This window comes from Papio anubis, chromosome 8 (genome assembly GCF_008728515.1).
Source record: "Papio anubis isolate 15944 chromosome 8, Panubis1.0, whole genome shotgun sequence".
NCBI classification, from domain to species: domain Eukaryota; kingdom Metazoa; phylum Chordata; class Mammalia; order Primates; family Cercopithecidae; genus Papio; species Papio anubis.
This window is the reverse complement of record NC_044983.1, coordinates 89264214-89267193: the sequence shown is the minus strand read 5'-3', so window position 1 is coordinate 89267193 and position 2980 is coordinate 89264214.

Sequence of the window (2980 nt, the reverse complement as noted above, 5' to 3'; positions counted from 1 at the left end):
TCAGGACCTTGGAGAATGAATAACATTTAGATAAACAGAAGGTAGAAGAGAGAACATTCTGGGGTGAGGGGTACACTAAGGCAAAGGTAGGGAGGAGAGCATTCAAAGGACAGACATTGGACCTTCCTAAGTAGTAGGTGCCTGTCAGAGAGAAGTAAGCAATAAGGTTATATCAGAAGGTTCTGCTCACATTTGAACCAAACTGGAAATCCAAGCTTTTTGAAAGCAACATGGCATAACACATACAGTACGGGGTTAGACTTGGACTTGGAACTCTGCCCTGTCCATGTGGAAGTCATTTAAATGCTCTGATGCTCTGTTTCCTTCGCTGTGAGCTAGGGATGATCATAGCTACTCCGTGCGGCTTTTGTAAAACTCTGTGATGGTGTGTGTATAAAGTGTCTGTCCCAGGCCTGGCACAGAAGTGCTCAGATGTGGTAGAGGTTGTTGCTGTCATCACTGTTATTGTTATACTCAGCAGTGCATTCATTGGTAGGGAAGCACTGGGAGTTCCCAGAAACAGGAGAGGTTGACTAGGAAAATTTGTCTAGCAACAGAATGTAGTCCGGATGGTTTAAAGATAATGTGGGAGGCAAAGGAGACTAGGAAGAGGTTCTTAGGTTATTGGGACACAAAACCACAAGGGGCTGAGGCAGGGTGGAAGGAACTGAAATGAAGAGGAAGAGATGGCAGAGCTCACTGGGGCTTGGAAGTAAAGTATTAAGTAGAGGAAAAAGTCCAAAACAACACCAAGCTTTCTAGTAAGAATGATGAGGAAGAGGATGGTGTCTACTGGTGTCAGACACTAAACATAAGGAGGGAGAGCTGATTGCCTGGGAAGTACAGAGGCCCCAGGGAAGCTATGAGGCTCACTTCTGGGCATGTTGAATTTAGGAGGATGATAAGACATTAAAATAAAATAAAACCCACTTTGTTTTATACATGGGGTGAGTTGGAATTGACGCCAGAGTATATGGGGAAAAATCAGAGTGCCAGAGAGAACATAGCAGGAGTGGATTGGGGGGTGAACTGACAACACTCTTCATATAAAAAGTTTTCATTGCCTGAAGTTAGTGGCAGAAAAACCATGCACTTGCTTGACTGAGAAGGAAGCCACAGACCCCCCGGCACCATGAGACCTGAGTGGCCGTCCTTTCTTACCTAGTCCGTGGATAGTACTGCACCAGGCAGAGTGGCGCGTGCTCCATGCTATGGCTGAAGGAGGGAAGCCCGTGTTTATGGAAAGTTTCATGTCTTCACTCCTGGGGAACTCTGATCTTTTGTCTATATATACCTCATGTGTCAGTTAATATAATGCAAAGTTAATACAACAGCACTGATCCTCATGTGACGATGCTGGCATTCAATATATATTCTATTGGAAATTTCCTGAATAGTTCTAGTTTGCTAGGATACTATTCAAGACCACTGCAGTATATATTACTTGAAAGAGTTAATATCGGTCCCCCAATACTTTAACTATGACCCATTGCTTTCGAAAATTAAAATGGAATTAATTTGGTTTAACAATCACCTGATTTTATCTTTCTTAGCTTTTTAGAAAAAAAAGCTTATTTCAGCAAAAATTACCTAATGCAAGAGCTGTTCTGTGAGTGAAGACTTTCTTTTGATTTGAAATCATGTCTATTTCTATGTAAATCACAGTGTTGATAATTTCTCCAAAGAGCCAGCACATCAGAATGTGGTCCATTTATTATTTAAATGAAATGGCATGCATCATTAGTTGAGTCCTTGAGATAGGTTCCATCTTATTGCTATTCTGAGTTCAAGCAGATTGTAAATAAAAGTCTAAATTTTATACAAGCAATGCAATGTCTTTAAAAGTGCCTTCCGGGTAGGAAGGGGGTGAAAGGAGAGAATTTCATTCTTGCTTTTGTTTCGGGGCTACACTGATGTCCAGTGTCAACTTGAGCATTTATTTGTGTGTACAAACAGACAGCAAACACAAACCTGAAATTTCAAATCTCTAACTTTTCTTTTTGGCACATGTTGCAGTATCATAAGCTGCTAGATCAGGTAAATGGAAAACCAAGCATACAGAAGGATGTTTTGATTTTTATTTAGAGAATCTGAATAATAAAATTTAAGATTTACTGAGGATGTCCCTTCTATGTACTCCCATTATACCCTAACAATCTCTGGCATAGACACACTGGGGTGTGTCTATGTAACTCTTCTTCCATGAGACTGTTGGTTCTATGAGAGGAGACCGCATCTGCCTTGCTCACCATCAGATCCCCAGTATAGTTCTTGTGTCAAATTGTAATATGCATGCAATACATATGTGAATATCTAAATCCATGAACGATGGCAATGAAGCTGTTTCATTTAACTAGTTGCATGGAATTCTAAGATATCTTTTTTTATTATGAAAGGCTGGGCGTGGTGGCTCATGCCTGTAATCCCAGCACTTTGGGAGGCCGAGGTGGGCAGATCACTTGAGGTCAGGAGTTCGAGACCAGCCTGGCCAACATGGTGAAACCCTGTCTCTACTAAAAATACAAAAATTAGCCAGTCCTGGTGGCATGCATCTGTAGGCCCAGCTACTCGGGAGGCTGAGACACGAGAATTGCTTGAACCTGGGAGGCAGAAGTTGCAGTGAGCCGAGATTGCACCACTGCACTCCAGCTAGGGTAACAGAACGAGACTCCATCTCAAAAAAAAAAAAAAAAAAAAAGGAATGATAGAAGCTTACAGCTATACAGGCCTTATAAGTGATTTAGTGCAGTGGTTTTCAACTTCAGATGCACTTTTTTTTTTTTTTTTGAGATGACTGCAGTGTGGTAGCATGATCTCGGCTCACTGCAACCTCTGCCACCCGGGTTCAAGCAATTCTTCTTCCTCAGCCACCCAAGTAGCTGGGACTACAGGTGCGTGCCACCATGGCAGGCTAATTTTGTATTTTTAGTAGAGATGGGATTTCACCATGTTGGCCAGGCTGGTCTTGAACTCCTGACCT